Below are 25,400 nucleotides of genomic sequence, written 5' to 3'. Positions count from 1 at the left end.
AATGAACAATTGCCTGGACTGAAGGAATTGTAACTGCTATTTGTTATCATTAGACTTATACTATTTAGAATGAATTGTAAATCAAATCAGGCAAATGGAAATTCGCTTAGATAGCAGGAAGGTTTAGGATAGGTTTACTACTACTGGGACGACCAGTTTTGGGAAAACCAAATGGAAAAAACCATGACTAATTTTTATTTCAAATGTGTATTGCCAGAGCTGATCGGCCCAAGACACCCTAGGGGACTCCCAATAAGGGATAGGTTTTGAAAAGTTTTGTTGAATAAAACTGATACATTATTGTAATTATTTAATAATTTGTAAATAAAGGTAAATTATAAATAATTGAAATAATTTTTTTTTATTTCAACTGTTGTTTTTATATTTCAAAATATTATACCTACCATAACTGGGTTTACTTATGGTACAGTAATCTGTTTACAGCCAAAATGCATTTACTGACAAAACCCAGTACTGTAGCCTACTTTAAATATTTATTTAGTATATGGATAAGCACGAGTGGTGAGTTTTGAAGCATTCCCGGCGCTCATTTACCGCGCCTTGGCTCGCGGTGTTTTGTGGAGTGAAAGTTGCACTAGTGGGGTGATAAAACAGTGAGTATGCCAGTGCGCGTGGGTAAGCGGTTCCTCTCCTCCTGCTGGGCGCCGCCGCCGCGCCGCTTTCTCATCCCCTCTCCCACTCACTCGGCCCCTCTTCTGCTCCCCTCCATTGTGCAGCGCTCCAAGCGGCCGTTAGCTACATCGTGCTGAGATTTCCGACTAGCTGTCCTGCGGACCCTTAAGTTGAAATAAAGATGGAATCAAATGATTTAATTTTGTAAAAAAAATTGTAAAACACACATTACAACCGTGCCACCTACGGTAATAGCTACTTCCCTATGGCGAAATTCACTAATAATAGATGTGATCTGATTATTGTTTTCTGTAATTTCTTATAATCTTCTTATAAGAAAATTTTCACAAATTCACTCTTTTAAAATCTACACATAACTATCCTACACGTAATTGTAATCTTTCTTTGCCGATGCATCGAACAGCAGCTTTTGAAAAGACACCATTCTATACAGGCAGCCGATTATTTAATAAACTACCTTCTCATATTCGCAATGAATCTTCTGCTAAAGCATTTAAAAGAAAACTTGTTAACTATCTAAAGAGCCATATGTTTTATTCAGTAGAGGATTTCATTTTATATTGTAATAGTGGTTTGTAAATGGTTCATGTGGAGAGTTTGTTTTCTCATTATGTTTAATGTTACATTTTAATTTAGTTTTTAACATTTTTGTATCATATTTTTGACATGTCATCTACCATTGAGGAAACTCCTCTGTATATGGTGTAATTTGTGACAATTTACATGAATAAATGAATAAATCTTGAACATGAAAACTGTAGTGTGTTACAGTTTTCATGTTCAAGATTAATTACGGCAATTAGAAAGTATCTATCATCATTTTACAATGACAAGTTACATAAATTAGTTCACCATCTAATTAGAGTAGTTTTCTGTTGACAGAACCTGTACTCTTGCAACCATCATTATACAGTTCCAAAGTATCTCTACATGAAGCATCATGTACTTGATCAACTTGATTCTCCTGCTTCTAATGTGTAAGTGTTTTACAATGTATCTTTTATTAATGATTACACCAGTAGCTTAACAAATTTGGATTAATATTAGGTGATTGGTAATGTTAAATAATGCTTATCCGTACAAAATACTTACCATCACCACTTTAAACCTGCAGACTAGGCGAATTTCTATTTACCTGTCTGGAATTCCACCAAATTATTCCCTAAAAAAATGACAGATTTTATTTCCTATATAAATATCATAAATTTTAATGAGTACTTAGGATTGCTGCTACAGGAAAGATAATAAGGTATTTATTGAAATTTTGATAGCTTAATATGAAGTAAACAGATTTTCCAAATTTCATTAAAATAATAAAATTATTAAAAGGTGTGTACCCTACTCTAAACACATGTTAATTGTTCAAACATTTTGAAATGATTCAAGTAAATGTAAACTTTATAATTTCACTTTTTTTACACCAAAATCTTTCAATACAATTATTCACATTAGCAAAATTTTAAATAATTAATTAGGGTTAGATACAGCAACAGATATACAATCTCACTTATTTCATAAAATCAATAATCAATGAACCATCAAATATAAGAATAAATAAACATGTCATATGAATAAGGAGAATAGGCCTATTTATAAATCAGCTTTGGAATACATTTTAATGAGTACTTAGGATTTGCTGCTACAGGAAAGATAATAAGGTATGTTTTTATTGAAATATTGATAGCTTAGTATGAAGTAAACAGATTTTCCAAATTTCATCAAAATATGTCTACAGTCAAACAAGCTAAAACAGTTTTTTTTTCTCCATAAGAATAACTTGACAATTTTAAATTTACATTTTTTTTTAAATTTTGAAATTTTTTCTGTAACGGTTAGGTATAAAACGACGCTTCATTATACGAAAGTATTTGTTTTTCTGCTCTACAAAATGGTTTAGAAAGCTCATGCTGGTTAACGAACTCGTTCGAGTAAATGTAGATTTACACATTTATACCAAATTCATCAAAATTGGATTTTTTTTTGCTCGAGTTATCGTGCTAAGTAACATTAAAAAATGACTGCAATTTATCATATATAATTTAGTACCAAAGTAAAATTTTTTTATTAAGATATTTACTGACTAGCCAAAATATGTAAATAAATAAATTACATATGATAAAAGAAATTTCTAACCTTTTATATAATTTTGCCTTAATTAATTCATTTATATACTATACTAGCAGAGTACTCGTCCTTCGTCCGGGCCTCAGGGGTAGATGTGTGTTTAATAGTGCTTTTTGAAATATGAAATAAAAAACAGTGTAAAATAAGATTCAATTCCAATAAATGTACCTATCAAAAACTTTTACTAATTACATAAGAAACATTTTCAAAAAAGAAAACAAATAAAAAACTCCAAAACTTTAAGTTACTTTTAGCGAATTTCCCATATAGGGAATAAGCTATTACCGTAGTACTCATGGTAAGACCTGGACCCGGGACCGATTTTTTTTTCGTTTTGAGGTCCCTAGAGGCCAAAAACACCATCTGTTCAAATTCATATATATATATATATATATATATATATATATATATATATATATTTATATATGTGTCCGTTAGCGCGATAACTCGAGCAAAAACGATCCGATTTTGATGAAATTTGGTACAAACGTGTAAACCTATGTTTATTCGAACGAGTTCGCGAACCAGCATGATCGGACCATGGGAACAGGGGTTTATGGGGGGTTTGATGGGGTAAAAATGGGGTTTTCCCACTTTTGACTCAAAAAACATAAAATTTTACAATTTCTTTCCAAACTATTTTGTAGAGGTTAAAAAAACAAATAATTTAGTATATTGAAGCGTTATAATGCACCTAATGGTTACGGAGAAAATTTCAAAAAATTGTAAGTTTAAAATTTCCATGTTATTCTTATGGAGAATAAGTAAACTGTTGTAGTTTGCTTGTTTATTAACATTTTTAGCCCAAATTTGGAAAATGTTTTTATTTCTTACTAACTATTAACATTTTACATAAAAAAACACTTTTACCCTTCCTGTTGCAGCAAACCTAAGTATGTGTTAAACTGATTCTATTTAAATAGGGAATAAATGTGATATTTTTAAGGAGACATTTTAGTGTAAATCCAATCAGGCAAATGGAAATTCGCTTAGACTGCAAGTTTGCTGCGGTGGGGGTATTTTAAATGATAAAATCAAACATAGACAAACAATAATTTACAACATCTGGTTAATATTACGGTTTGAATTAAAATAAACATGTGATCTTGCTTTTAAAAAGCATTGCTCACTTAGCATTGATTATAAAAATAGCTCATTATATACTATGTGAAAAAACAAAAACATTAACACTCTTACTACTAAAACAAACAGAAATATACTTAGCCCTACTATTTATAGCTCCTACTATTCATGCACCAAAGGCTAGTACATATACAACTTATTTTTATTGTTGTTTTTAAATTGAAATATTTGTATATTAGCTTAGAATTAGGAAATCTAACGTCATTCGAACAATGTTCATGTCGAGGGTAGGTTAAGTTAAGAGGAACTTCGTTGAAAATATACATGTAATGATCAGACCCTCGTAAAAAGTTATTCATTATTAGAATAGAATGTGAAATCTACAGGAAGTGTCAAAAGTTATAATACAGATAGGTATAGTAGCTACCTCTGGTTTAGAAAACATCATAAATAAAACTATGGGTAGTAATATGAAATTATGATTTTAAAATTTGTGTAAAGTCAAATGGTGTGAACAATATTTCTCTAAAAATGGCTAAAATATACAATTAATTATCTCCTTGAGAAAAAGTTTCAATGTTTAAGGTGTGTGCCCTACTCTACACACATGTCAATTGTTCACAAATTTTGAAATGATTCAAGTAATGTAAACTTTATAATTTCACTGTTTTTTACACCAAAATCTTTCAATACAATTATTCACATTAGCGAAATTTTCGGACCGAACAGTGTCCGAGCCCGCCGTTCTGGTGATTGCTGGAGTCATCCCCGTCAAACTTTTGGCGGCGGAGAGAAAGGCAATTTACCGGCGACGTGGGGAGGACGAGGCACGAACAGAGGAACGCACCCGCACCTACCAGCTGTGGCAGGAGGGCTGGGAACAGGAGACACGGAGACTCTGGACCAGGCGACTGATACAGCAAGTCCAACTTTGGGTGGATCGGTGGCACGGAGAGGTGGACTTCTACCTCACCCAATTTCTGACGGGACACGGCTTTTTCCGGTCGTACCTGTTCAGGATGGGCAAAGCCGTGTCACCCGACTGCATATACTGCCCAGGCATTCTCGATGACGTGGAACATACATTTTTACACTGCCAGCGCTGGGAAAGTCCCCGCCTGGAGGCTCAACAGTTAGTAGGACTGCTGTCGGTGGACACGGTCATACCGATTATGACGGAGGGTGAGGACAATAGGACAATTGGACCTGTGTGTCACATTATATCCAGGGTATTCTCCGCGCCAAGAAGATCGACCTTGACCGGGATGCGGTGTAGGTCATTAAGAATCTAAATGCCAGAAACGGTGCGAGCCCTGAGGGCTTATGTCACATGTTGGCCTGACTTGAAGTAATGTGACAAACAATTCCAGGTCTGTGTCCAACAGAGTAGAGGGGTTTTTTTTAGTGAGTAGTCTGATAATTTTCAGGAGTCTCACACTACAGGCTGGCTACCTGTGTGCGTATACAATCTCGCTTATTTCATAAAATCAATAATTAATATACCATCAAATATAAGAATAAATAAACATGTCATATGAATGTAGAGAATATAATAGGCCTATTTATAAACCAGCTTGGAATTGTGAATTAATGTGGTTTGACAGTTTAGCTAGTTTACATTATTGGGTGGCATAGCAAATTGCAAACATTTTATGTGTACTCATGGCAGCCATGGATACTAATTAATATTTACTTTTATAAACCTCACCTGAGAACTTTTAAAGTTTATGCGCCTATTAGTAACAAACATACAGACAGACACCACTAGATTAAAAAAAATAGTATACATGCTGTGTTTGTATTCATTTCCATTACCATTTCCTCAATTGTGCTACTGTTTCATATATTGGATTATTTAATTTTAGTACCATTGTGATTAATATATTCGATTACAATTAGAATACACACGATGGCTTTTAATAAAACCCCCAATAACACACTTTTGATTAAGAGCTCAAATGAGCAAGAAAAGAAGTTGGATGTAGAGTGGAACCCTTTTGTTCGTAGCTCCAAGGTTTAGAGGTCGCCACCACCAAAAGACGTGAGGAAATATCCACCACCTGCACCTTTCAAATGCACTAAGGAGTTCCCCCATTTAGGATCGCTTTTGGCAAGTGGAGCTGGGAACGGCGCAGACAACGTTGGGGATGCAGGCGTTGAACTGGCGTTGCAGCAACTCCCCTGCCAATCAGTTCTGCTGTAGGGATGCCGGAGGAGTCTTTCACAGCAACGTTGCGGTTGGAAGGCTCTGAGATGGTGCTTCTGCGTCAGGAATATCTTGACGCAAAGAGTAGCATCGAAGACCGGCTCCGAGACATAGAGGGGACGATTAAGGCTATGCTTTACACCTTCCAGACCCAGGAAGCCGTAAATCAAGTGGTCAAAAATGGTATGGCCAAACGAGAGGATGCCCTTGGCTTCGTTTTTACCTGCTGGCTGGTGAGTATGGCGGCCATGGAAAAGATTGCCTTGAAGGTGGTGTCCCTGCCCGATGAAAGAGCGCTGCCTTCTAAGAAACTTTGGAGGCCTTCCACATCGGAGAGTCATCAAAAAAGAGAAGAAGGCGTCCAGACCAAAAGGAAAAGGACCATGGTTAAGGCCAAGGCAACTCAGACGGACCTATCGTCTGCTATGTCCAGATCCTTTTCCGACGTAGCTGCAGCTCCAGTGAACCACCGACAGCAACAGATACCTACGACCTCCTTTGGGGAAGTTGCCGAAAGGGGTCAGTTGTAGAGACACCTGGGGCTGCGTGGGAAAAACGCCGTTCCCGAAAGGAGAAGAGGCAATTGAGGCGGGTGGAGGTCGCCTCTATGAAGAATTTGGCAGTGAAGGCCCAACCGTCGGGGCCCAAACTCGTCCCAGCTCGGTCTCTGCTCCGAAAAAGTCACGGCCAAAAAACCTACAACTGAGGCAATCCTGGTCAAAACCTCAGGGGGGAGATCTTTCACCGAGGTCTTATGTGCAATTAAGGCCAAGGCTAATCCAGAGCAGGCCGATACGGCTGTACGGTCGATTAGACGAACCCGTGACGGGGACATCTCCATGAACTTGGTAGGTCGAAAAACAAACCCGCCTTTACTGCCGAACTGAAGGCAGCTGTTGAAGGCCAGGGCACCGTCCGTGCTCTTGAGCCAAAGACATGAGTCGAGGTACGAGACATTGATTGTGTGTCGACGGAGGTTGATATTGTTGAGGCACTGAAAAAAGCTATCCCCGAGCTTGGCGGGCAAGCGGCTTTTCTTAAAGTGTGCCTCACAAAACCGAATAGGAGTTAGCAGCGGATGGCGGTCGCCAAAATTGCAGACGCACATGCCAATGAGGTTCTGGCACCTGAGCATCTGAGAGTCAGTCTACTGCAGGCTCAGATGGAGGGTGGAAGTTAGGTGTTTTAAATGCCTCTCTTTCGGCAATTCCTCCCGAAACTGCAATGGGACTGACAAGAACTGCCTTCGGTGCCAGAAGGTGGGTCACACCCGTAAGGACTGTCAAGTCGAGTCCTGCTTCCTTTGCAAAGGAAATGGGATCGCTGACAAACACTTAAAGCATATAGCTGGGTCTGGGCAGTGTACTGTATTTAAATCTGCACTACAGCAAGCGAAAGCCCTCATACAAAGATAAGAGTACTTCAGTGCAATCTTGAGCGACGCACTTCTCTGTCAGCTTGACCTCGAACACGATGTCGATGCGCTCTTGGTCAGCAAACAGTACCAGTACCGAGATAGGGATCCATCTTTTTGGTTCCCCGATAGTCATAGTACTACTGCATTTTGGGCACGAAATGCAGCTAAAGTACAAGTGAGTGGTCACGCGAAGGGCGGTGGTTTCATTTGGGTCCGGTGCCGAGATGTCACTTACTTCAATGTCTACCTCACTCCCAACGAGGCCATCCGTGACTTTCGCGAGAAGATACACCACCTGGAAGAGAGCGTGCGCGATACCACAGGACACGTCGTCGTTGGTGGGGATTTTAATGCAAGGGCTGTCGAATGGGGAATGACCCTCACCAATTCCCGGGGCAAGTATATTATGGACTTCGCTGCCAGAGCTAGACTCGTTGTCGTCAATGGGGGAAACACGCCAACTTTCCGGTGCCCTGGGATGCGGGGAACGATCCCAGACATAACCTTTGCATTTGAATCTCTTTTGCCAAGGATCAGAGCCAGAAGAGTCCTGGAGGTTTACATGGCCAGTGACCACCAGTACATAATTTTTAATGTCCTGGATGATCATCAGAGACAAGTAGCTACGTTTCATCAAGTGCCCGTTGGATGGAATATAAAAAAATGGGATGGGGTAAAATTCAATGAAGCCATCTTACGATGAACGCCGGTGGTTCCTCCTGCAACTGGCGTGGCTGGCGCAGAGGCGTTAGTTACATTCATGATGGGACTGATCATCTTGGCTTGCGATGAGCCTATGCCTCGCAGGAGATCTCGGTGCCATAAGCGACCAGTCTACTGGTGGACTGCCGAGATTGCGGAACTGCACCGGGCAGCATTGAGAGCCAGAAGACTTGCTACAAGGGCCAGAGAACCTGTAGACAGACGTCGGATGTGAGTGGCTAGATAGTGTCTTCTCAGTTGCTGGGAGACATTAAGGGACGATGTCGATTCCAATCCGTGGGGCCTGGAATAAAAACTTGTAACCAAGAAACTTAGCACCCGCTCTCCACCTTCCATCATGGATGGGGCCACTATGGAGAGGATAGTCGAGTCCCTTTTCCCAGCTCATACATTGCACCCACTGTGGGATTTTGGAAGAGTGGGTGGCGTACCATTTTTCAGTCTTGGAGAGATGGAGGTGGCCGTCCTATTTCTGAAGAACAATAAGGCTCATGGACCTGATGAGGTACCCGGCGAAGTCTTCAAGAAGGTTTTGACCACTAACCCCTTGATCCTTTTGCGCATGTACAATGCCTGTCTAGCCAAAGGAGTTTTCCCTCCTGCTGGAAATCAGCTAGGCTTGTGCTTGTTGGAAAGGAGAAGGGAGATCCAGACCTGCCATCCTCTTACAGACCTCTGTGTATGTTGGATACGGCCGGCAAAGTCCACGAGAAGTTGATTTGTTCCCGACTGAATTCAGCCGTCCTCTCGTCAGTATGGAGTCAGGATGGGGTGATCTACGGTTGACGCTTTACAAATAATTTATAAATATGTTGAGAGAGTATAAATATTTGTACGATTTAAAACGAAAAACGTTGGGTGCATGCAATTAATTGATAATAATACATTAGTTCAGTAGGTGAAGGTTACTAAGGTAAACTAAGGTTACGAAGGTAAACTATCTATTGCATGCACCCCACGTTTTTCGTTTTAAATCGTAAAAGTATTTATACTCTCTCAACATATTTATAAATTATTTGTAAATTATTTTGTACTTTTTAGGGCGTTTAAAAACGTTTTAAATCAGCTAGGCTTGTGCTTGTTGGAAAGGAGAAGGGAGATCCAGACCTTTTTCGTTTTAAATCGTAAAAGTATTTATACTCTCTCAACATATTTATAAATTATTTGTAAATTATTTTGTACTTTTTAGGGCGTTTAAAAACGTTGGAAATCAGCTAGGCTTGTGCTTGTTGGAAAGGAGAACAGTTGGAGAATAGTTGTGCTTGTTTTTCGTTTTAAATCGTAAAAGTATTTATACTCTCTCAACATATTTATAAATTATTTGTAAATTATTTTGTACTTTTTAGGGCGTTTAAAAACGTTTTAAATCAGCTAGGCTTGTGCTTGTTGGAAAGGAGAAGGGAGATCCAGACGTTTTTCGTTTTAAATCGTAAAAGTATTTATACTCTCTCAACATATTTATAAATTATTTGTAAATTATTTTGTACTTTTTAGGGCGTTTAAAAACGTTGGAAATCAGCTAGGCTTGTGCTTGTTGGAAAGGAGAAGGGAGATCCAGACCTGCCATCCTCTTACAGACCTCTGTGTATGTTGGATACGGCCGGCAAAGTCCACGAGAAGTTGATTTGTTCCCGACTGAATTCAGCCGTCCTCTCGTCAGTATGGAGTCAGGATGGGGTGATCTACGGTTGACGCTTTACAAATAATTTATAAATATGTTGAGAGAGTATAAATATTTGTACGATTTAAAACGAAAAACGTTGGGTGCATGCAATTAATTGATAATAATACATTAGTTCAGTAGGTGAAGGTTACTAAGGTAAACTAAGGTTACGAAGGTAAACTATCTATTGCATGCACCCCACGTTTTTCGTTTTAAATCGTAAAAGTATTTATACTCTCTCAACATATTTATAAATTATTTGTAAATTATTTTGTACTTTTTAGGGCGTTTAAAAACGTTTTGTTTAAAAAAGTTGTTTATTTATAAATTATTTTATACTTTTTAGTTTTAATGTGTGTGCATGTTAAATCTATTTCAAGCGTCTATATCAGATTAAGACAGAGGCATGTGGGAAATCCAAGGTTTATTTGAGTTTCTTTGCATATAATTATGTATTAGATTGCATGTATGGCCTACCTACTAACTATAAATATATCAATCTATTTGATTTATTGTTTACTTTATAGAATACTAAATAAATAACAAATGACTTTATTAACAAACTCCTTTATATCTGCAATCAGATTGTTTATCTTTATTTTGAAATGTTTGTTTGTATAAAGAATCTCTTGGGAGCAGAACCTGTACCTCTTAACCTCTGCTTTTTGAACTGTCAAATTTAATTATTTACAGCTGACTTAAATTAGTTGATATATTTACATCCTTTCAAAATGTAAACATGAAAAATTTGGAAGCCCATGGGGCGTAGCCCAAGGGAAATATGAAAATTAAATTATATAATATCGCATTGTCATGCATTTGTGAGCTATGTTTCAAATTTCAAGTCTCTAGTTTATCGGTTACATCGTTTAAAATTGATATCAAAATTTGTAGGAAAGCGAGCTAATAAAAACAAGCCCATGGGGCGTAGCCCGAAAGGAAATATGAAAATTAAATGATATAATATTGCAATGTCATCCATTTGTGAGCTATGTTTCAAATTTCAAGTCTCTAGCTCATCGGGAAGTATCAAAATTTGCAAGAAATCGATTTAATAAAAACAAGCCCATGGGGCGTAGCCCAAGGGAAATATAAAAATTAAATTGTATAATATTGCATTGTCTTCCATTTGTGAGATATGTTTCAAGTTTCAAGTCCCTAGCTCATCGGGAAGTTAGTATAAAATCGGTTGCAAAATTTGTAGCGGACAAGAAAGCGACCTAATGAAAACGTTTGAAAAAATTTTAAAACGTTTTTATTAGGTCACTTTCTTGTCCGCTACAAATTTTGCAACCGATTTTATACTAACTTCCCGATGAGCTAGGGACTTGAAACTTGAAACATATCTCACAAATGGAAGACAATGCAATATTATAAAATTTAATTTTCATATTTCCCTTGGGCTTCGCCCCATGGGCTTGTTTTTATTAAATCGATTTCTTGCAAATTTTGATACTTCCCGATGAGCTAGAGACTCGAAATTTGAAACATAGCTCACAAATGGATGACATTGCAATATTATATCATTTAGTTTTCATATTTCCTTTCGGGCTACGCCCTATGGGCTTGTTTTTACTAGCTTGCTTTCCTACAAATTTTGATATCAATTTTAAACGATGTTCCCGATAAGCTAGAGACTTGAAATTTGAAACATAACTCAGAAATGCATGACAATGCAATATTATATCATTCAATTTTCATATTTCCCTTGGGCTACGCCCCACTGGCTTCCAAATTTTCCATGTTTACATTTTGTAAAAATGTAAACACATTAATTAATTTAAGTCAGCTGTAAATACTTAAATTTGACAGTTCGAAGAGCAGAGGTTAAGAGGTACAGGTTATGCTCCCAAGAGATTCTTTTTACAAACAAACATTTCAAAATAAAGATAAACAATCTGATTGCAGGTATCAAGGTGTTTGTAAATAATGTCAATTTTTGTTTATTTAGTATTCTATAAAGTAAACGATAAATATTTCGAGTGAATGCATTGCAGAGAAATTCCATAACAAACTATACCTAGGTAAATTATTATATATTGTGAGTTTTCGGATTAGCGATCTGTAAACATGTAATAATATCAATTATTTGTGAATATTGCATGATATTATGGTCAAGGAGACAGTCACCCAACGAAAACGACGGCTAGAGAAGGAAAAGAAAAAAAGACTAGTTATAAGCTTAAATAGGAATCGGAAGTTTGTAAATCGGCAAACGATATAGCTTTCATTTCAAGTACCAATTTTATCAAATATATTTATGAATAACATATCTTTGTACTATATTTGAGAAACATTGCGATTAAATAGATTGATATATTTATAGTTAGTAGGCCATACATGCAATCTAATACATAATTATATGCAAAAAAACTCAAATAAACCTTAGATTTCCCACATGCCTCTGTCTTAATCTGATATAGATGCTTGAAATAGATTTAACATGCACACACATTAAAACTAAAAAGTATAAAATAATTTACAAATAAAAAACTTTTTTAAACAAAACGTTTTTAAACGCCCTAAAAAGTAGAAAATAATTTACAAACAATTTATAAATATGTTGAGAGAGTATAAATACTTGTACGATTTAAAACGAAAAACGTTGGGTGCATGCAATTAATTGATAATAATACATTAGTTCAGTAGGTGAAGGTAATTGTAAACTATCTATTGCATGCACCCCACGTTTTTCGTTTTAAGTCGTACAAGTATTTATACTCTCTCAACATATTTATAAATTGTTTGTAAATTATTTTCTACTTTTTAGGGCGTTTAAAAACGTTTTGTTTAAAAAAGTTTTTTATTTGTAAATTATTTAAGTAGACATTTTAGTGTAAATCCAGTCAGACATATGGAAATTCGCTTAGTCTGCAGGTTTGCTGCGGCGGGGGTATTTTAAAGACATGTTCTTCTTGATGGATTTATTTGTCTACCAAATGAGGAAAAACAATTAGGCTCAGTTCCAGGGTCATCAGATGTTTTGGGTTGTAGTTGTCTTAGCATTACCCCGTTGCGACGTAACATGCCTTCGTTTGTCTTAACTGTGTATGATCTTGGAGTTACTTTATTAACTATCTTCCCATCTTCTCTCCTATCAGGAATATACACGTTGCATCCAATAGTGAATTGCTTTTCATCTCTCACTCCATGCCGTTTATTGAAGTAATCTTCTTGAGTTGCTCTATATAGTTTGTCCAATTCTCTAAATGTCTTGTGATCTACCATTTTAGGCTTGAGATCTTTTGTCAATGACGGTAGTCGGGTTCTTAGTCTTCTTCCCATCAACAATTCCGAAGGGCTGTACCCTGATGGACCTGGTGTTGACCTGTACTCCAGTAATGCTAGAGTGGGGTCTTTGTTCTTTGTAAGCATCTTTTTAAGCGTTTGGACTGTTCTTTCAGCTTCACCGTTTGCCTGATGGTGTAAGGGACTACAACAAATAGTTTTAAACCCAAAATCGGCTGCAAAGGCTCTCCATTCTGAGCTTGTAAACTGTGAGCCAGAATCAGAAATTACGATTTCAGGGATCCCATGTCGAGCAAAACTGGCTTTCATCTTCTTGATTAGTTCATCTACAGTCATTGTGGACACATTTATCATTTCCAAGTACCGTGAATAATAGTCTACAACAGCCAGGTATTTGCCTTTCACAAAGTCAAAGTAATCAACTGCTATTCTTTGCCATGGAGCCTTGGAAATTGGGCAATAAAGAAAGGCGCCAGAAAATTGTGATAAGTAAGCATTATTTTTTTGTTAATTTTTAACTTGCATAAATAGGGATTTGTAACATTTAAACAATTAATAGGCCTATGGTAATGGAATAGCTAGCTATTTACATTGAGCTATTTTATACGTCATATAAATGAAACCTTGTTGTATTGTTTGAAAATCTAGTACTGTGTTTTACTATTGCAGATATTATCATATTCTCAATAATTATAATAGTTGATTCTAAATCAAATATGTTTAATTAATTTTGCAGTGGAATTGAAAATGACGTGAACGCCAGTGAGCCTTCGACTATTCCACAAAGTGTAAGAGGTAACACGTCTATCACATTGGATGTTGTCACAGAACCTTCTGCATCATCGAAGTTGACGAATGTTTAAGTATAAATAAAGACATTGATGTACTGTCTTCTTTAAAAATCTTTCTTCAGTTTGAAATATAAACATCATGCAACAATATTTCATATTAAACACCCCAATGAACAATTGCCTGGACTGAAGGAATTGTAACTGCTATTTGTTATCATTAGACTTATACTATTTAGAATGAATTGTAAATCAAATCAGGCAAATGGAAATTCGCTTAGATAGCAGGAAGGTTTAGGATAGGTTTACTACTACTGGGACGACCAGTTTTGGGAAAACCAAATGGAAAAAACCATGACTAATTTTTATTTCAAATGTGTATTGCCAGAGCTGATCGACCCAAGACACCCTAGGGGACTCCCAATAAGGGATAGGTTTTGAAAAGTTTTGTTGAATAAAACTGATACATTATTGTAATTATTTAATAATTTGTAAATAAAGGTAAATTATAAATAATTGAAATAATTTTTTTTTATTTCAACTGTTGTTTTTATATTTCAAAATATTATACCTACCATAACTGGGTTTACTTATGGTACAGTAATCTGTTTACAGCCAAAATGCATTTACTGACAAAACCCAGTACTGTAGCCTACTTTAAATATTTATTTAGTATATGGATAAGCACGAGTGGTGAGTTTTGAAGCATTCCCGGCGCTCATTTACCGCGCCTTGGCTCGCGGTGTTTTGTGGAGTGAAAGTTGCACTAGTGGGGTGATAAAACAGTGAGTATGCCAGTGCGCGTGGGTAAGCGGTTCCTCTCCTCCTGCTGGGCGCCGCCGCCGCGCCGCTTTCTCATCCCCTCTCCCACTCACTCGGCCCCTCTTCTGCTCCCCTCCATTGTGCAGCGCTCCAAGCGGCCGTTAGCTACATCGTGCTGAGATTTCCGACTAGCTGTCCTGCGGACCCTTAAGTTGAAATAAAGATGGAATCAAATGATTTAATTTTGTAAAAAAAATTGTAAAACACACATTACAACCGTGCCACCTACGGTAATAGCTACTTCCCTATGGCGAAATTCACTAATAATAGATGTGATCTGATTATTGTTTTCTGTAATTTCTTATAATCTTCTTATAAGAAAATTTTCACAAATTCACTCTTTTAAAATCTACACATAACTATCCTACACGTAATTGTAATCTTTCTTTGCCGATGCATCGAACAGCAGCTTTTGAAAAGACACCATTCTATACAGGCAGCCGATTATTTAATAAACTACCTTCTCATATTCGCAATGAATCTTCTGCTAAAGCATTTAAAAGAAAACTTGTTAACTATCTAAAGAGCCATATGTTTTATTCAGTAGAGGATTTCATTTTATATTGTAATAGTGGTTTGTAAATGGTTCATGTGGAGAGTTTGTTTTCTCATTATGTTTAATGTTACATTTTAATTTAGTTTTTAACATTTTTGTATCATATTTTTGACATGTCATCTACCATTGAGGAAACTCCTCTGTATATGGTGTAATTTGTGACAATTTACATGAATAAATGAATAAATCTTGAACATGAAAACTGTAGTGTGTTACAGTTTTCATGTTCAAGATTAATTACGGCAATTAGAAAGTATCTATCATCATTTTACAATGACAAGTTACATAAATTAGTTCACCATCTAATTAGAGTAGTTTTCTGTTGACAGAACCTGTACTCTTGCAACCATCATTATACAGTTCCAAAGTATCTCTACATGAAGCATCATGTACTTGATCAACTTGATTCTCCTGCTTCTAATGTGTAAGTGTTTTACAATGTATCTTTTATTAATGATTACACCAGTAGCTTAACAAATTTGGATTAATATTAGGTGATTGGTAATGTTAAATAATGCTTATCCGTACAAAATACTTACCATCACCACTTTAAACCTGCAGACTAGGCGAATTTCTATTTACCTGTCTGGAATTCCACCAAATTATTCCCTAAAAAAATGACAGATTTTATTTCCTATATAAATATCATAAATTTTAATGAGTACTTAGGATTGCTGCTACAGGAAAGATAATAAGGTATTTATTGAAATTTTGATAGCTTAATATGAAGTAAACAGATTTTCCAAATTTCATTAAAATAATAAAATTATTAAAAGGTGTGTACCCTACTCTAAACACATGTTAATTGTTCAAACATTTTGAAATGATTCAAGTAAATGTAAACTTTATAATTTCACTTTTTTTACACCAAAATCTTTCAATACAATTATTCACATTAGCAAAATTTTAAATAATTAATTAGGGTTAGATACAGCAACAGATATACAATCTCACTTATTTCATAAAATCAATAATCAATGAACCATCAAATATAAGAATAAATAAACATGTCATATGAATAAGGAGAATAGGCCTATTTATAAATCAGCTTTGGAATACATTTTAATGAGTACTTAGGATTTGCTGCTACAGGAAAGATAATAAGGTATGTTTTTATTGAAATATTGATAGCTTAGTATGAAGTAAACAGATTTTCCAAATTTCATCAAAATATGTCTACAGTCAAACAAGCTAAAACAGTTTTTTTTTCTCCATAAGAATAACTTGACAATTTTAAATTTACATTTTTTTTTAAATTTTGAAATTTTTTCTGTAACGGTTAGGTATAAAACGACGCTTCATTATACGAAAGTATTTGTTTTTCTGCTCTACAAAATGGTTTAGAAAGCTCATGCTGGTTAACGAACTCGTTCGAGTAAATGTAGATTTACACATTTATACCAAATTCATCAAAATTGGATTTTTTTTTGCTCGAGTTATCGTGCTAAGTAACATTAAAAAATGACTGCAATTTATCATATATAATTTAGTACCAAAGTAAAATTTTTTTATTAAGATATTTACTGACTAGCCAAAATATGTAAATAAATAAATTACATATGATAAAAGAAATTTCTAACCTTTTATATAATTTTGCCTTAATTAATTCATTTATATACTATACTAGCAGAGTACTCGTCCTTCGTCCGGGCCTCAGGGGTAGATGTGTGTTTAATAGTGCTTTTTGAAATATGAAATAAAAAACAGTGTAAAATAAGATTCAATTCCAATAAATGTACCTATCAAAAACTTTTACTAATTACATAAGAAACATTTTCAAAAAAGAAAACAAATAAAAAACTCCAAAACTTTAAGTTACTTTTAGCGAATTTCCCATATAGGGAATAAGCTATTACCGTAGTACTCATGGTAAGACCTGGACCCGGGACCGATTTTTTTTTCGTTTTGAGGTCCCTAGAGGCCAAAAACACCATCTGTTCAAATTCATATATATATATATATATATATATATATTTATATATGTGTCCGTTAGCGCGATAACTCGAGCAAAAACGATCCGATTTTGATGAAATTTGGTACAAACGTGTAAACCTATGTTTATTCGAACGAGTTCGCGAACCAGCATGATCGGACCATGGGAACAGGGGTTTATGGGGGGTTTGATGGGGTAAAAATGGGGTTTTCCCACTTTTGACTCAAAAAACATAAAATTTTACAATTTCTTTCCAAACTATTTTGTAGAGGTTAAAAAAACAAATAATTTAGTATATTGAAGCGTTATAATGCACCTAATGGTTACGGAGAAAATTTCAAAAAATTGTAAGTTTAAAATTTCCATGTTATTCTTATGGAGAATAAGTAAACTGTTGTAGTTTGCTTGTTTATTAACATTTTTAGCCCAAATTTGGAAAATGTTTTTATTTCTTACTAACTATTAACATTTTACATAAAAAAACACTTTTACCCTTCCTGTTGCAGCAAACCTAAGTATGTGTTAAACTGATTCTATTTAAATAGGGAATAAATGTGATATTTTTAAGGAGACATTTTAGTGTAAATCCAATCAGGCAAATGGAAATTCGCTTAGACTGCAAGTTTGCTGCGGTGGGGGTATTTTAAATGATAAAATCAAACACAGACAAACAATAATTTACAACATCTGGTTAATATTACGGTTTGAATTAAAATAAACATGTGATCTTGCTTTTAAAAAGCATTGCTCACTTAGCATTGATTATAAAAATAGCTCATTATATACTATGTGAAAAAACAAAAACATTAACACTCTTACTACTAAAACAAACAGAAATATACTTAGCCCTACTATTTATAGCTCCTACTATTCATGCACCAAAGGCTAGTACATATACAACTTATTTTTATTGTTGTTTTTAAATTGAAATATTTGTATATTAGCTTAGAATTAGGAAATCTAACGTCATTCGAACAATGTTCATGTCGAGGGTAGGTTAAGTTAAGAGGAACTTCGTTGAAAATATACATGTAATGATCAGACCCTCGTAAAAAGTTATTCATTATTAGAATAGAATGTGAAATCTACAGGAAGTGTCAAAAGTTATAATACAGATAGGTATAGTAGCTACCTCTGGTTTAGAAAACATCATAAATAAAACTATGGGTAGTAATATGAAATTATGATTTTAAAATTTGTGTAAAGTCAAATGGTGTGAACAATATTTCTCTAAAAATGGCTAAAATATACAATTAATTATCTCCTTGAGAAAAAGTTTCAATGTTTAAGGTGTGTGCCCTACTCTACACACATGTCAATTGTTCACAAATTTTGAAATGATTCAAGTAATGTAAACTTTATAATTTCACTGTTTTTTACACCAAAATCTTTCAATACAATTATTCACATTAGCGAAATTTTCGGACCGAACAGTGTCCGAGCCCGCCGTTCTGGTGATTGCTGGAGTCATCCCCGTCAAACTTTTGGCGGCGGAGAGAAAGGCAATTTACCGGCGACGTGGGGAGGACGAGGCACGAACAGAGGAACGCACCCGCACCTACCAGCTGTGGCAGGAGGGCTTGGAACAGGAGACACGGAGACTCTGGACCAGGCGACTGATACAGCAAGTCCAACTTTGGGTGGATCGGTGGCACGGAGAGGTGGACTTCTACCTCACCCAATTTCTGACGGGACACGGCTTTTTCCGGTCGTACCTGTTCAGGATGGGCAAAGCCGTGTCACCCGACTGCATATACTGCCCAGGCATTCTCGATGACGTGGAACATACATTTTTACACTGCCAGCGCTGGGAAAGTCCCCGCCTGGAGGCTCAACAGTTAGTAGGACTGCTGTCGGTGGACACGGTCATACCGATTATGACGGAGGGTGAGGACAATAGGACAATTGGACCTGTGTGTCACATTATATCCAGGGTATTCTCCGCGCCAAGAAGATCGACCTTGACCGGGATGCGGTGTAGGTCATTAAGAATCTAAATGCCAGAAACGGTGCGAGCCCTGAGGGCTTATGTCACATGTTGGCCTGACTTGAAGTAATGTGACAAACAATTCCAGGTCTGTGTCCAACAGAGTAGAGGGGTTTTTTTTAGTGAGTAGTCTGATAATTTTCAGGAGTCTCACACTACAGGCTGGCTACCTGTGTGCGTATACAATCTCGCTTATTTCATAAAATCAATAATTAATATACCATCAAATATAAGAATAAATAAACATGTCATATGAATGTAGAGAATATAATAGGCCTATTTATAAACCAGCTTGGAATTGTGAATTAATGTGGTTTGACAGTTTAGCTAGTTTACATTATTGGGTGGCATAGCAAATTGCAAACATTTTATGTGTACTCATGGCAGCCATGGATACTAATTAATATTTACTTTTATAAACCTCACCTGAGAACTTTTAAAGTTTATGCGCCTATTAGTAACAAACATACAGACAGACACCACTAGATTAAAAAAAATAGTATACATGCTGTGTTTGTATTCATTTCCATTACCATTTCCTCAATTGTGCTACTGTTTCATATATTGGATTATTTAATTTTAGTACCATTGTGATTAATATATTCGATTACAATTAGAATACACACGATGGCTTTTAATAAAACCCCCAATAACACACTTTTGATTAAGAGCTCAAATGAGCAAGAAAAGAAGTTGGATGTAGAGTGGAACCCTTTTGTTCGTAGCTCCAAGGTTTAGAGGTCGCCACCACCAAAAGACGTGAGGAAATATCCACCACCTGCACCTTTCAAATGCACTAAGGAGTTCCCCCATTTAGGATCGCTTTTGGCAAGTGGAGCTGGGAACGGCGCAGACAACGTTGGGGATGCAGGCGTTGAACTGGCGTTGCAGCAACTCCCCTGCCAATCAGTTCTGCTGTAGGGATGCCGGAGGAGTCTTTCACAGCAACGTTGCGGTTGGAAGGCTCTGAGATGGTGCTTCTGCGTCAGGAATATCTTGACGCAAAGAGTAGCATCGAAGACCGGCTCCGAGACATAGAGGGGACGATTAAGGCTATGCTTTACACCTTCCAGACCCAGGAAGCCGTAAATCAAGTGGTCAAAAATGGTATGGCCAAACGAGAGGATGCCCTTGGCTTCGTTTTTACCTGCTGGCTGGTGAGTATGGCGGCCATGGAAAAGATTGCCTTGAAGGTGGTGTCCCTGCCCGATGAAAGAGCGCTGCCTTCTAAGAAACTTTGGAGGCCTTCCACATCGGAGAGTCATCAAAAAAGAGAAGAAGGCGTCCAGACCAAAAGGAAAAGGACCATGGTTAAGGCCAAGGCAACTCAGACGGACCTATCGTCTGCTATGTCCAGATCCTTTTCCGACGTAGCTGCAGCTCCAGTGAACCACCGACAGCAACAGATACCTACGACCTCCTTTGGGGAAGTTGCCGAAAGGGGTCAGTTGTAGAGACACCTGGGGCTGCGTGGGAAAAACGCCGTTCCCGAAAGGAGAAGAGGCAATTGAGGCGGGTGGAGGTCGCCTCTATGAAGAATTTGGCAGTGAAGGCCCAACCGTCGGGGCCCAAACTCGTCCCAGCTCGGTCTCTGCTCCGAAAAAGTCACGGCCAAAAAACCTACAACTGAGGCAATCCTGGTCAAAACCTCAGGGGGGAGATCTTTCACCGAGGTCTTATGTGCAATTAAGGCCAAGGCTAATCCAGAGCAGGCCGATACGGCTGTACGGTCGATTAGACGAACCCGTGACGGGGACATCTCCATGAACTTGGTAGGTCGAAAAACAAACCCGCCTTTACTGCCGAACTGAAGGCAGCTGTTGAAGGCCAGGGCACCGTCCGTGCTCTTGAGCCAAAGACATGAGTCGAGGTACGAGACATTGATTGTGTGTCGACGGAGGTTGATATTGTTGAGGCACTGAAAAAAGCTATCCCCGAGCTTGGCGGGCAAGCGGCTTTTCTTAAAGTGTGCCTCACAAAACCGAATAGGAGTTAGCAGCGGATGGCGGTCGCCAAAATTGCAGACGCACATGCCAATGAGGTTCTGGCACCTGAGCATCTGAGAGTCAGTCTACTGCAGGCTCAGATGGAGGGTGGAAGTTAGGTGTTTTAAATGCCTCTCTTTCGGCAATTCCTCCCGAAACTGCAATGGGACTGACAAGAACTGCCTTCGGTGCCAGAAGGTGGGTCACACCCGTAAGGACTGTCAAGTCGAGTCCTGCTTCCTTTGCAAAGGAAATGGGATCGCTGACAAACACTTAAAGCATATAGCTGGGTCTGGGCAGTGTACTGTATTTAAATCTGCACTACAGCAAGCGAAAGCCCTCATACAAAGATAAGAGTACTTCAGTGCAATCTTGAGCGACGCACTTCTCTGTCAGCTTGACCTCGAACACGATGTCGATGCGCTCTTGGTCAGCAAACAGTACCAGTACCGAGATAGGGATCCATCTTTTTGGTTCCCCGATAGTCATAGTACTACTGCATTTTGGGCACGAAATGCAGCTAAAGTACAAGTGAGTGGTCACGCGAAGGGCGGTGGTTTCATTTGGGTCCGGTGCCGAGATGTCACTTACTTCAATGTCTACCTCACTCCCAACGAGGCCATCCGTGACTTTCGCGAGAAGATACACCACCTGGAAGAGAGCGTGCGCGATACCACAGGACACGTCGTCGTTGGTGGGGATTTTAATGCAAGGGCTGTCGAATGGGGAATGACCCTCACCAATTCCCGGGGCAAGTATATTCTGGACTTCGCTGCCAGAGCTAGACTCGTTGTCGTCAATGGGGGAAACACGCCAACTTTCCGGTGCCCTGGGATGCGGGGAACGATCCCAGACATAACCTTTGCATTTGAATCTCTTTTGCCAAGGATCAGAGCCAGAAGAGTCCTGGAGGTTTACATGGCCAGTGACCACCAGTACATAATTTTTAATGTCCTGGATGATCATCAGAGACAAGTAGCTACGTTTCATCAAGTGCCCGTTGGATGGAATATAAAAAAATGGGATGGGGTAAAATTCAATGAAGCCATCTTACGATGAACGCCGGTGGTTCCTCCTGCAACTGGCGTGGCTGGCGCAGAGGCGTTAGTTACATTCATGATGGGACTGATCATCTTGGCTTGCGATGAGCCTATGCCTCGCAGGAGATCTCGGTGCCATAAGCGACCAGTCTACTGGTGGACTGCCGAGATTGCGGAACTGCACCGGGCAGCATTGAGAGCCAGAAGACTTGCTACAAGGGCCAGAGAACCTGTAGACAGACGTCGGATGTGAGTGGCTAGATAGTGTCTTCTCAGTTGCTGGGAGACATTAAGGGACGATGTCGATTCCAATCCGTGGGGCCTGGAATAAAAACTTGTAACCAAGAAACTTAGCACCCGCTCTCCACCTTCCATCATGGATGGGGCCACTATGGAGAGGATAGTCGAGTCCCTTTTCCCAGCTCATACATTGCACCCACTGTGGGATTTTGGAAGAGTGGGTGGCGTACCATTTTTCAGTCTTGGAGAGATGGAGGTGGCCGTCCTATTTCTGAAGAACAATAAGGCTCATGGACCTGATGAGGTACCCAGCGAAGTCTTCAAGAAGGTTTTGACCACTAACCCCTTGATCCTTTTGCGCATGTACAATGCCTGTCTAGCCAAAGGAGTTTTCCCTCCTGCTGGAAATCAGCTAGGCTTGTGCTTGTTGGAAAGGAGAAGGGAGATCCAGACCTGCCATCCTCTTACAGACCTCTGTGTATGTTGGATACGGCCGGCAAAGTCCACGAGAAGTTGATTTGTTCCCGACTGAATTCAGCCGTCCTCTCGTCAGTATGGAGTCAGGATGGGGTGATCTACGGTTGACGCTGTTGAGGAGGTGAAGCAAGCCGTGATGAGAGCTGAGGATTTTAACCACTACTCTCGTAGGGTTGTGCTGCTCGTAACACTCGTTGTGCGAAACGCATTTAGAGAAGGTGCGATATGCTGGATGTCCTGGATAACACCATTTACTGATAACACGTTCCACGTTCCGGCATAACTCATGCGTATCATCACAGAAAACGTACTACTATAACCCAGAATGCCAACCGCATGGTAAAAAGCATTAAGCGGTTTGAGAGAGCTTTGCCTGTCAATCCATAGGCAGCGCCACCAGTGTTGCCATGCAATAGCATAGCAACGCTGGTGGTAATTATTTATTTTAAAGATATTTAAGAGAGAATATGCCACTAGAAAGCATAAAATAATATAGGGGCATAAAATTATTTTAGAGAATTGCCACTATTGTAATTTATATAATGTATATATCTAATACTTAATAACAATTTGGTCCTATCTTTGCCTATCCATATCTGTGCACTATGTTTGAAGAAAATCGCAAGGTATGGATATATTTGTGAAAATAACATACAGACTGTCAGACAGAAAACAATATGAAAACCACTTAAGGGAGTTTGTATACACCCTGTATAGGTTGTTCCAGAGGCAGTGGTTTGATACTAAAGGCAGAAGGTCAATTAATTAATGTTATAAATTAAATTCTCACTTAGTTTACTTTGGTCATGGATTTAATTCTTAATAACTGATGTTCGATGGGAGATCAATACCAAAGTTCATTTTGACCCGTAGCGAAGGCACTGCTTCAGCGGTTTATAGTGGTTATAAAACACAAAATTATGACGGGAATTGTTTAAATCTGATCAAAAAGATAAGGATTTTACATTAATATAAAAATCTGTAAATGTTAGTTAACTGTTTAAGGATCTCTCTCTGAAAGAAACCCATTACTATACGTACAAAAATAATGATTCTCATCGAATTCTATATCACGTCAGGGCGTTATATTCTGACTTAGGTAGGGCCTACTCGTATAATTTTACTTTGGGTGGGGAAAAATTCCAAAAGTAAAATTCTGGGGTGTACATCTACAGTTCACGCAACCTTGGTCATATAGGAAGGGCAATTATTCTGGCTTTTATTGCTGATCCAATTTTATCACACATTGTCTTTTTCATTAGACTCACATGTCAAGAGGGTTATCATTTCCCACGAGCAAACTTGGGAGCGCTCAGATACGCAATCTTGCTAAGTCATATAAATTTTGCCATATTCAATGGTGTTTCATAAAGAGTAACTTAAAACTCAAGGGAGGTGAAATTCCGCAAGCATTGAGGAGACATCATCATAATCTCCTCTAACTTGATATTGAGAATTATCGATCTCAGAATCTTCTTAGTCGCGATGATGCAAGTTCGACTTAACTATACTTTCTAACCTGTTCCTCTATCATTAAATTTTTGGATCAACTAAGCTTTATATTCTAGTCACTTGCACATATTTAGTTGAGTTTAGTATGGACAATGTCACTGTAGATTACTGCAAAGTTTAAAATTTCTCGAAGGCTGACAAACTTCCTCATTAGCCATTGTTAGATGCGAATGTCACATATGTATTTTGTAAGTGTAAATGTTGGAGTTATATAAATAACTGTTATGTTTCAGGTACACTCTGTGAGGCTTTCAAATGTAAATGGGGATTCAGGACTGAAGGTTACCAAAGAAATGATGGCAAGATGAATAAACCTTGCATTCACTGCGTTACCATAAGTTCCAAATCAAAAGAATCAGACTACTATAAATGTAAAAGAGGATTCACATGTCAAACAACCTCAGAAATATTGAACGATGGCATTGAGTATTACCCAAGCTATCGTCATGACTGTAGAATCAATGGTAAATGAGATTGTAATATAAATAGAGTAAATACCATAAACAAGATTCAAAAAGAAATTGTAAACTTATTTATATACCTAATATTCTTTCATCTTGTTCATTCAAAAACATGTAAACTTAAATTGTGTCACATCTTATAAAAAATTTAAAAAATTAATAAAAAAACTAATGGCTTGTAGGGACACAAGTCCCTAAAAAACTAATGTAAAACTGATTATAGTATGTTATTCATTGTGACCCTTGGTTTGAATATATTATTGATCGAATAAAAGATAACCTTATCCAACCACAGTGAGCTTTATTTTGTCAGTGGCAGTAAGACAGTGCTGGCCAGCCTTTACAGTTTTAATCAGTTTTATCAGTTTTATCACTTTTATTCCGTTTTAATAATTTGATGAATATGAGTAGTTATTACCATTGTGATTTAGACAGTGTTTTAAAGAATCTTTTGACATACCACAATTATGAATGAATGAA

The 25,400-nt window shown here is 37.6% G+C and overlaps 1 protein-coding gene and 1 long non-coding RNA gene across 7 annotated transcripts in view; one reads left to right on the top strand and one right to left on the bottom strand.

Moving 5' to 3' along the window:
* LOC128989947 (sialic acid synthase-like) overlaps window positions 1-25,400 on the bottom strand; it is a 123,326-nt gene that overhangs the window by 61,547 nt on the left and 36,379 nt on the right. The window contains exon 1 of one of the 6 annotated variants that reach the window (XM_054412165.1): window positions 1,747-1,818. The exons of 4 other annotated variants lie outside the window; for them this stretch is intronic. The gene's annotated coding sequence lies outside the window, so the exon portion shown is untranslated. Of the gene's footprint in view, window positions 1-1,746; window positions 1,819-25,400 lie in introns of those variants that run through there. One more of the 6 variants, XM_054412149.1, reaches the window with a different exon arrangement.
* Window positions 1,547-24,963, top strand: LOC128989986 (uncharacterized). The gene is made up of 3 exons (XR_008490476.1): window positions 1,547-1,631; window positions 15,615-15,709; window positions 24,693-24,963. It is a non-coding gene; the product is annotated as an uncharacterized LOC128989986 (long non-coding RNA).

Source organism: Macrosteles quadrilineatus, unplaced genomic scaffold, assembly GCF_028750875.1.
Source record: "Macrosteles quadrilineatus isolate MER2022 unplaced genomic scaffold, UCM_ALF_1.0 Scaffold_1__1_contigs__length_201487025, whole genome shotgun sequence".
NCBI lineage: Eukaryota > Metazoa > Arthropoda > Insecta > Hemiptera > Cicadellidae > Macrosteles > Macrosteles quadrilineatus.
Note: the sequence above shows the minus strand (reverse complement) of the source record. Positions and strands in the feature narration are given on the sequence as shown.